We start from the raw sequence: 10,810 nt of genomic DNA, 5'->3' as shown, positions 1-10,810 counted from the left end.
ACAAATTGGTATGTGTGATAAAAGTGCAAACAAAGATTGGTGAGTCAACAAGTAGCCAACTAAATGTACAGGGATGAGGATACAGGAGTCGTAAATGCTGTGGCATGTTTTCCTTAACAGCGGTGCTGAAGTGCCCCCGAAATATTTGTTGCATTTGCTCAATTTATGTGTATTTCAGTTTCTGGTATAACCTTTCCCACACCTTTAGGCACAGTAATTGTAAGTAAAATTGGCAGTTAAAAAAATAGCATTGTCAAGATGACAGCGTTCCAAAAAATGGAGAAATAATAATTAAGGTACGTATAGCAGCAAAAGTTGCTACACTGTACCATCAGCATACACGTGTGATCCCAGCCATTTTTGGAACCATAAATGCAGTATTAACATCAGTAGTTTATCAATTCAGTTTCGGACTATCCTCATGTTTGACAAGATTTTAATGATGAAACCTTCAGCTTAATGCCTCCAGTAGCCTGAGTATTCTGAAGCATAGCATTGTTGCCTTACTTAATTGCTTGGCACACTTTCCAATTTTGCGGTGAGAAATTTTCTTAAAGCCTAAAAAAGTGAAAACTTTGGTAGTACTCTGTGAGGGGCAAAGCAAGGTTTTGAAAAAGGAAAATAGAGTAGATGTTTCTGAGTGGACACCCCATGTGCACTGTGAATGAAACTAATGAGCAAAAAAAAAAAAGAAACATGCTTTCAAGAAAAGTATTGCAATGCTTAATATTACATAGAATTCCTCCTGGCACACATAGATTTCATATTTCAAGCTGCCAGTTTCCATCATGCAAGGACGACATCTGCTAGTTTCTATACAGCACCTTCGTGCTTTTGCACTGGCAAGCCATGTTTTGCGAGAGGGTACCTTTCTAAGTGGACTCAGCTAGGCTTAACCTGATTTCCATGAAATATATATGGAAGGGTGCTTAAATCAGATGCTATCAGGCTTTAAGTATACCTGCAGGTAAGGGCCCTGCCAACTACTATATTTAATAAAGAAAATTTGATATATCTAGTCGTCACTTAGTGTTTGTCATATATACTTCCTCAAGCACAATTAATAGTGGTCTAATCGAGCTGCTTAGTTGATACTAAAAATGAAAACACAGCACTGACACCAAACATGGACGGGCTACTGCTCAATTAAAACGCCTGGAGAGAGTGCAACGTAAGTCAACTTAATCGCTTTCACTTCTTTCTTGTCGACTGCGACATAAAGTATCGGCAGCACTTGTGCAGTGGTCACCTTTACAAACCAAGCATGCTATGCGTCTGGTCATCGACTGGCAGCTGTCGGCCGGCGCATCGTCGCCGTCAATTCTCCTAGCGACGCCACGCCCTCCGCGGCACGGATTCAACCCTCTTTCCAGTTTGGTTGCTAATGGCCATCAATTTTCGCTAATTATTGCACTATAAGCAGGTAAGCCATCTCTACTAATTGAGCACATAAATAAAATATTTTATCGAATTTAGTTTACAGCGCAGCCCTATGGCAGTCGCGTAACCGGCGAAGCGAATAAAGAGCACATCAGAGGATGAAAGTTCGGCGATTCACTCTGATGCATGTCTTACGCACTGGATTTGTTAGAGACCAACATGGAATAATTTGAACAAATTGTTCGATATAAACGGCCATTTGGCTGCTGGATATACCATTGCTTGTAAATCCGGCCGCGCAAAATATATAGTAAAAAATAATTTACTTCTTTTTCTATATTTTATGTTCACAACAAACATATGCATAACCACGCACTGAGATCAAGTGCCACATGAAAATTCGCGCTTCCACTTCAGTTCGAATAATAGCTCTCGAGGTCAAATGTTCGAATGAGTCGCGTTACATATGCTGTGTATGCGAGGTGGGTACGTGGGGGACGAATTAAACTGCACTGCAAAAGATGGCTTGGTTTGGTTTATGAGGTCCCGAAGCAACTCGATCAGGCTATGAGATACGCCGTATATAGTGGAAGGCTCCGAGAATTTCGACCATCTAGCTGGGTTTTTACCGTACCGCGCAGTACACGCGGGCGCCTTGTTAGTATTCGCTCCCATTGAAAAGCAGTCACCCCAGTCAGGATTGAATCCCACACCCTTGGACACAGAAGTCGAGTACGCCAACTGCACCAGCACAGCGGGGGAGGGGGAGGGGGGGGGGGGCTGCAGAAGACACTGTTGTGTTGTTGGGTGCTTGGTTTTGCCCGCGGCTGCTACGTTTTTGTGACATAGCCATGCAGTTCCGTTCCACCTAGCTTCCACTGGGCCATCGCAATTCAATCTCGACTTCCTATAAAATCGCAACCATGCAATTCCTGGCACGAAGTCGCCTCCTGGTCGAATTAGCGTGGCTTACCCTGCTCGAGTCGCCAGACAGTTCGTTTATGGCCAACAAAGACGTACGGGATCTGTTGGCTCTTAAATGATCACAACGGTGCACTGCAATGCCGATCGACGCCATGTACACGCTTACGGGCAGCATGCAATTCGTTGCAGCCTCCGCTGCTGCGGGTGCGGGTCGTGAAAAAAGAAACTATGCCGGGACTGCGGGCATTGCAGAATTAACATGTAGTTTCACGGGTTGGTTCGGCTGGAGGCTTTTAATTGTGCCCGTGTATGTGGTGCGATAACAATTAATTAAGCAGGCGCTGGTATATAACTGATAATACTTTTTAACTAGTCATGCGCACTAGCGCCTCATTTACTAACAGCTATAGGTTTGCTGAGGTCGCAATTATAATATCTATATCAGTTTTTTTTTTAATTTTGGAAACACCATTATCGTCTCCGCTTTTAGCACATGAATTTAGGCCGCGCATGGCAAAAAACGAAACCTCTCGGTCGAGGATAATTTCGTGCGCGCGGCATATATATGTACGGGTGTACGTTGTACGATCGCTTCGCTAGCCATTCCTTCCGGGCGCTCCCGAACATTTTGAAAGGAGTGACACCCGCGGCGGTGCGTGGCGCGTATTCAGCATGCATGACTAGCGTGGCGATTTTCGCTCACCCGCTGTATAGTTTCGGTTTCGCCTGTGTACGGCCGAAACTACCCGAGCAGGTAGCGTAGATGGCAGCGTACTGCTCCAAAGTTGTCACTTGCTCCTTCGTAGCGCACAGGAGGGACGGCAAGCTTCGAGAGCAAGGTATACCCGCACATATGAAACGGGCTCATAAGAGAGCCAGGTCATAGCCTCCTCTATTTTTTCGAAAAAATAGAGGAGGTTATGGCCAGGTACACGCTCGATCATCACAGTGGTTTCAATTTAGCCCGCGCATAAAAATTTCTTGCGCTAAATACGCCAACAGAATTATGTTTTGGGAAAGTTTACACTGATATAGGTAGAGATACTGACATGGGCGTCGGCATGACCTCCTGCATGGTGCCAACAGATTCTTATTCACTGAAACTGCATTGTCAGAACACTTAGTGACATAATTTGTTCATTCTAGAAGGACAAACTCGTGGAAGTTTAAATTTTGGGGCTTGTGTTATTAAATTAAGGAAAAAAGTATGGGAGATGGAATAAACCCTACCCTTTACAACCCCCTTTACTGATACATTATCAGAAGGTTTGATTTGGTTGTTTAATCTGATGCAAAAATTCATAAGAATAGCAATAAATGGACAGCAGAAGACAATTAAGTAGTTCAGTTTGGTAGTTAAAATCTTATGGTTCACTGTATCAAATGCTTTTTGAAGATTAAGAAAAGGCAGCTAATTTTATTTGAGTTGAACATGCCCATGCTTCTCATTTAGTGAATCAGTATATACAAAGCATTCCTCATCACCTGATGGGCCAGCTCATCAAGACACTTACAGTAATTGCTTAACTGTGGCTGCTTCCTCTTTGCATGAAATAAAAAACTAACTTGAATTTGAGGCAAAAATTTCTAAGAAAGGAAAAGGCTCAAGTACTGAGTCATCAAAAGTGCCTTAAAATTGAGATACTCGCTTAAAATCAAGAGAATTAGCTGCAGTATATGCAGCCAGAGAAGAAACAGAAAAAGGCTTTTGAAATGTCAAAACAAGTGATTTTAATAGCACCCCCAAAATTCAGCAAGAGTACTGGGCAAAGCAGAATTCATTTTACCAAAATTTAATACTCAACTTGGCTGTTCTGCCAATGCCAAATTTTTCTAAAAAATTGCAACACTTAGAAGCACAAAAAAAGCCTAGCCCTGACGGCTTTTGCTTTCTTTTCTAGAATGCATTCATACCTTCAGTTAGAAATTTTAAGGTATAGAAGCACGATCAAAAGAGACCATTCAGAGCTTCATTGGAACTATCCAAAATATAAGTTATAAACTGCAAAATAAAACGACCCACGTTTAAGGTCTTATTGTGTTTTTTAAGTTTCGCTCTCAGCTATGCTGGTCCCTGTAGACCTTTCCTCAACTCTTAAAACTGTACTTCAAGACCTAGTAGAAGTAGTAGTAATAAACTTTATTTGGCTACAAAAATGAGTGCCAAAGAGGCTTGCAACTTGTAGAACCAGGGCCATCTGTCACTTCGACATGGAGGACTCCAGCCAGGTACACCAATTAAAAGGAGGAGAGTCAAGATAAATGGGGGACTGAATGGCAGTGGTGCAAAGGAAAAGCAATGTTCCAGGTTAATGCAAATGGGAGATATAGTTGGTACAAGATGCTTTAGGTGGAAACGGTACAGAAAAAAATGCACTGGGAGAAGGAGGAAGAAACTTAAATGACACGGAGTATTAGGCACCGAGAATGTCCTGAGTACGGGTCACCAAAGCCAACCAGTCCGTCAGCTGGTGCAAGACTAGCCAAATCCACCAAGTCGGGGAAGAAAAGTGCGGAAAATGAAATGTGCCAGGATGGAGAGAAAATTTGTACCCATTTTACGTTTGACATGAGATTCATGTGACAGAGGAAAGGAAGAGGTATCAAAAGAAGAATGAGATAATCTCGAAAATTCCTGGAAAGCAGCTTCATTCATCAAACTGACAGGTTGAAAGAAGCTGGCTATCCGGAACATGGTGTCATCTCAGTTGCTGAAGGAACCTATAAAAAAATGAAAACAAACAGCAAGGAAGCTATGCCTAACACAGCGTACAGAATACAACAACAAAATCTGGTTGCAATAACCTATCTGCACAGCATATCGCATGATTTGAAACAAATAGGCAAAAAAGTAAATATCGAAGTAGTTTTTACAGCTTCGGAAAAGTTATCGAAGCTTTGTAGGATCACTCAAACTTGTGGTGTGCAGCGACGCGCATGTAGCATAAAACACCAGACTTTATTTGTACCCTGCAGCACAGGTGTGGTGTATGAGATCCCATTAAGCTGTGGGAAACGTTACATTGGACAAACGGGTAGATGCCTCAATGGACGGTTCTGAGAACACAATTATACCTATGAAAAACTTGCAAAAAAGAAACATCTGCGAAGGAAACGTTGCTTTGCACTGCAGCAGGTGCACAGGTTGTATGCCCTGGCTTCTACAGGGCTTAAAGCCAGGGGGTGTGTCAGAGACCCCCCCCCCCCGTAATATTTAAGAGGGGTCCGAGATCCCCACAAGCTTGAATTGAAGCATGAGGACTGTAAGAATACAAACCAGGTAACCATTGTTTTGTTCTTGTCAGTGGTGTAATTGGAAGATTTCTTCTCTATCGTTTTAGCAGTTTAACAGTTTCACATTGAGTATTAATAAAAACCAGAGATGGAGAAAAATAATGATTTCTCCCCTTTGTATAAAATTATTTGCAAAACAAGCAACCAGCCACTTTCTTTATTTCCCTTTCCACCAATGCTCGAACACTACAGACCCCCTCCGATTGAGCCAGACTTTAAGCACTGGGCTTCACAAAACAAGGATTATTGGTAGAAGCAACAAGCAGATTACAACAGAGATTCTGGAGGCAAGAGTCATCAAACAGAAAAAGGGCTTGTGCGTCTGTGCACCTTCGGTAATGCTCAGTGAAAAAGAACTTGAGATCCTGTAAGTAGCGTAGGTTTACTCAAAATGCTTAGTATGTTATATCTTTTCTTGTATGGCAGTTTTCGGTTCTATATCTGGTGGTTTTTAAGGCTAATGACACGACTTAATCCTGCTCATTCATACTTTACATTTTGACAACAGAAGCCCATGTACAGCTCAACCTGGCTTTTTCATTTGTCTTCATCGAATGTTTAGCGGTGAGGCATGTGCTTGCTCATGGTGTATACTACTTCACTTGCGTTTTGGATTTTTGTGATTTCTTGTTTATTGTTACTTTTTTTTTTTGTCAATGCTTTGTTAGGAGAGAAAACTGGTACACGTGTATATGACATTTTGACTTCGGCTGAGTCACATGTTATGAAAATGTGCATAAATTCCTCCGTTTTCCAATAAACCTCAGTTGACAGTCAGTGCTGTGTTCATCTCCCTACCTCTGACCACATCTATCTCAATCTCAAAGACCTGATTCCAATATAGTAACATGCACAAGTATTGATACAGTCATAAATTTATTACAATGAATAAGACTTTGCTGTCAACCATGATGAACTTGACTTTCTGCAACATCTAACGTCGAAGTGAAAGTGATCGCTCCTTCTGCTTATATGCTTCGCTTATTATTAAGGAGATTATTAAGTTGGTTAAGACCTCAAGGCAGAATATTAGTTTAAATAGTTTAGTCACACAAACAAAAAAACACGGGAAAGAAATTATAACCGAGTTTTTTCTTGGTTGAAGTGCCGTACAGGGGAAGAAAGTAATCATATTTACACAGGTGGAAACAGGCTCAAGCATTTTAGAGCAGCTCAGGGAGCAGTAATAAAGTAACTTCGGAGCAGCTTTGAAGCAATAAAGCGAGAGTTTTGGAGCAATCACATTATGTCTTGGAGCAAGATTCTTTACTCGCTTTTAATAATAGAATTCTAGCTTCCTCACTTAACTCTTTGACTGTCGAATATTCCGAAAAAAAAAAAAAAAAATCACCTCCAGTGTCGAGCTTTTTCAAACACCATGCGTTTAGCGCAATACCTGTACTGCAGATGCTGCGGGACGGCATGCGGCCGCAGCACTTGTACAGCAAAACCAGTCAAAGGGTTAAATAGCAGCAAATGGAATGCTGCCTTCTACACTTCATTGAAGATCGTTTAACTAAGAGATTTATACTGTTTTGTAAGATTCAAAGGTGGACTTCACCACTTTGATGCACTCAAGTATTGCCAATAAGTTTGAAGTCACATCAATGAACAGTACATTTCTGCTTTCTATCTTGTGCATATTCTTTTTGATCCTGCGCCTGTGCAGATAAATTTCTGGGTACTGGCCAGTAAGGCCTTCAGGGAAGATAGGTGGCACTTTAACTATAGCCTTTTTCCCCTTCAAATTCATTACTTTATGGCCCTCTGTGGCTGCTGAAATTATTGCTTGAGCTATCTTAGTTTCAACACACTGGCAATAGGCCCTGTATATGACTTTCCAACACTTTTGAAAACACATTTAGTGACTGGCACCTAAGTGGCATCACCTCCATAAGAGTTCCAAGTGTGCTTTTGTCTGTTGTAGGCATGACAGGCTAGATGGTGAAGCACCTGCTTGTATTCACAGCAGAATCGCTAGAAACAAACCGTGTAGTTCATTGCAGCTGGACAAGTTTCCAATGGCTCGTAGTCATCATCATTGGCCAGGCTATATCAACTGCAAGGTGAAGGCCTCTCCCATACTCCTCTACCTGTGCTAGCTGCATCCACTTTACTCCTGCAAACTTTTTAAACTCATCCGCTCACCTAACTTTCTGCTGTCCCCTGCGACGATTTGCTTCCCTTGGAATCGTTTATTACCCTAAGCGAACATCAGTTGTCCTCTCTACGCATTACATGCCCTGCCCATGCCCATTTCATCTCCTTGATTTCCACTAGAATGTAATTAACTCATTATTTCTCTAACTCACTCTATGTGCTTCCTATTTTTTAACGTTACACCTACCATTTTTCATTCCATAGTCATCTGCGTTGTCCTCAACTTAAATAGAACCCTTTTCATTAGCCTCCATGATTCAGCTCCATAGGTGAGTAAGTGTAAGATGCAACTGCTGTATACTTTCCTCTTGAGCAATACCGGTAAGATACTAGAATACTTACCAAATCCACTCCATCCCAATCTTATTCTTCTAGTTATTTCCCTTTCATGATCTAGATCTGCGGTTACTACCTGTCCTAAGTAAACATATTCGTCTACCACTTACAGTGCTTCGCTACCTCGTAGTAGTTTGGTGCGCCTGCTTCACTTGCTGATCTCATTTCCCTCACCACAGGCGATTCAAAAGGCCGGGAGTAGGTGCTATATCAAGTGCACAGAACATTTTCCGTAACGAATTCCTCAAATTTGCTTATAAGCAAACATTATGCTGCATACTAAAAGTAATATTAAAATTTTATATGTATTAGGCTCCGGTGACATGCATTACACCTCTGCTACCGGTGTGCTGCCATCGTTTTGACTACACCAGCCACATACCCTGTATACAGAACTCATAACAGACCATTGCCCAGCTGCGCTTCTCATAGTCGCTTAACTTAATTGTCTCGGATTGCGATTCTTGCTGTCAATACCAGTAATGGCCCACTGTGCGGCAAAACCGTGCTCCACTAAATTTAATGTCAGAACATTGATGCAGTCAAGTTGGAGCAATTTTGGAGCAGGGAAAGCAGGCTGGAGCAGAATGAAGCAGCACTTCCACCCCTGCATTGAGGATGAATGCAAATAAAGGAATACTGCAATCAAATTCTAAATTCTAAGTTCATTCTAAGTTCAAAAGACAAGCCACCATGCCAGTGTTATCACTCAGTATCCTAATTTCTAAGTTCAATATCACAGGAAAGACAGCTTAACACCGTTCAACATGATCCAGTTACATATATATATATTCCTGCCGAACATAATCACAGTTCCCATATTGTAAGGAATCTTTATCAACCATGCTTTTATTTATGTGTTTATTGATACCTCAGAGGTCCTAATGCAAGACTTTACAGAAGGAATGGGCTTGTGCACAGTGATAAATGGCGACAGGCTAGTGGTATACATGGCTATGATTAGACAGGTTCTTCGATGGCAGTATTGAAGCTTACAGGATCACTGATGAGGGATGATTCCAGTTGTGAACAGTGCTTGCGAAGAATGACTCATGAAATGTAGTTGGGCGGGCATGCGGTGAAACGCCACTTTTACGATGACCTGTGCGAGGTGTTCTATACACAGGTTAGCCGAGACGACTGCCATGAGGTCTTGTATGAAAAGCTTGTGATAAAGACAGGGGCATGAAGTACAGTGATGAGAACAGAGACTGTAACAGAGATTTCATGGCAGAGATGCTGAAGGAGTATTTGAGGGAATGAAGCTGGTGGCATGGTTTTGAACAGGCTCATAAGGTTCAGTAAAATTACAGTAGTGTGGATCAACTATATCATTGGCATATTAAAGTTGTGATCACACAAGGATTTTGTAATCTAGTAATTTTACACAAGAAGGTGCCAGCCATGGGTAGGTTACGATAGAGGTATCCAACAGTTTTATTAGAGTAATTAGTTACATGGCTTACAAGGTAAGACAATGTTAAGCCATTAGTGAGGTGAACACCAAGGTACTTAAACGAATTCTTTGAAAAAGTAATACTAGTGTTAATTTTGTAAGTAGGATGTGTTGTTTTGGCAGTGGTGAGAAGAAATCAACAGTTTAAAGCTTCTCAGGGACGGAGGCCACATAGCACATCACTATTGTATGCAAATTAGATATAGATATAAGGCAGAAGCGTCGGATGAGTTGGTTACAGAGCAGCGAAGTACACAGTCATCAACTAAAATGTGGATGGTAGAAGTTACTGAAGGGAGATTGTTAAGAGTAAGGGACAGTGCTTTGTGGAACACATAGCTGAAAGAAAACTTTGAAAAAAAGGACTGAGTATTAGCAGTATAAAAACCGCGAGCGGTCGGTCAGAAAGCCTTGGATCAAACTAGTGGATAGAGGTTTGTTCAATTCAGGCAGCTTCAGCAGAATGCGGGCAACGTGAAAAATGCGTGCAGACAGGCGACGCAACTTGAGAAAAGCGGTAAAAGAAAATCCAGTACCGAACCTGCTGGATATTTTTTTCGAAGTTAATATTGGGATATATTGAGGGCGAAAGGCACCATTTCGGCTCCATCTTAGTGCCTATACCCTGTGTGATTCAGGGAACGTAGGAACGGGTGAATGCTAAATATTTTTTACACACTCTTGTACACTACGCGAACGCGCACACCTCGTGAATAACGCGAAATAGAAGTGTCCTTTCGCTAAGGCAGTTTTGGGAAAACTGCTCGCAGCTTCGAAAAGACCCGTTTTATCTGGAGTGCCCGGCATTGCAAAAAAAAGAGCACATAAACACCCTTCCAGAATCAGCCAAGCGATCACATACGGTGATTACATAAACATCGCAACCTTCAAAACGAAAGCCAAGACCACCTACACGTTGAGAATATTTTTCTTCTATGGCAGCACAAACCAAATCACGATCCCCATACACAGGCCTTTTACATACGCTCTTGGTTTCTAGTATGCCACACTGTGCACCACTCATGCTTCAAAAATAAATCCAAGATGCCCTGTTCGTGAAGCAACACGCAAATATGATTTGTTGCAGAATGAACGGAGAGACCGACGGGGTCCGCAGGTAGGAGCACTCTTTCAACTTCCGTGGATGCACGAAGCCTCTACTCTCTACTGCGTCTATCGCCTCTGTCGTTACTAACGTAATCCATGAAGAAACTGCAAGATGAGCACTGAGGCACGAAATGTGCACGGCGCAAAAATCGC

The sequence above is a fragment of the Amblyomma maculatum genome, chromosome 11 (genome assembly GCF_055883805.1).
Source record: "Amblyomma maculatum isolate TAMU_Amacu chromosome 11, ASM5588380v1, whole genome shotgun sequence".
Taxonomy (NCBI): Eukaryota; Metazoa; Arthropoda; class Arachnida; order Ixodida; family Ixodidae; genus Amblyomma; species Amblyomma maculatum.
This window is presented reverse-complemented; position numbering follows the sequence as displayed.